Source organism: Arachis duranensis, chromosome 10, assembly GCF_000817695.3.
Source record: "Arachis duranensis cultivar V14167 chromosome 10, aradu.V14167.gnm2.J7QH, whole genome shotgun sequence".
NCBI lineage: Eukaryota > Viridiplantae > Streptophyta > Magnoliopsida > Fabales > Fabaceae > Arachis > Arachis duranensis.
The window spans coordinates 23,211,762-23,212,272 of NC_029781.3; positions in this window are offsets into that span (position 1 = coordinate 23,211,762).

The window sequence follows — 511 nt, forward strand, 5'->3', positions numbered from 1 at the left end:
GGCGTTCAACGCCCAAAATGTTTCTCACTGGCTTTTCCACGCTAGTGAGCATCCAAGTTCCCCTGTAACTCTGTGAACTCAAACAAATGCTATTTTACCTTTTGAATATACTTGACACATACCTGTAAAGAAAAGGAAATTTATTTAATTAGTAAATAAACTTTGTAAATGGCTGGGTTGCCTCCCAGCAAATGCTTCTTTATTGTCTTTAGCTGGACTATTACTGAGCTCTAATCAAGTCTCAGTTTTGAGCATTCTTGCTCAAAATTACTTTCAAGATAATGTTTAATTCTCTGTCCAAAGTTGCCTTCAAGATAATGTTTAACTCTCTGTCCATTAACAATGAACCTTTTGTTAGATTCATTATCCTGAAGCTCTACGTATCCATATGGTGATACACTTGTAATCACATATGGACCTCTCCACCGGGACTTTAATTTCCCGGGAAATAATTTGAGCCTAGAATTGAATAACAGAACTTTCTGCCCCGGCTCAAAGACTCTGGATGACA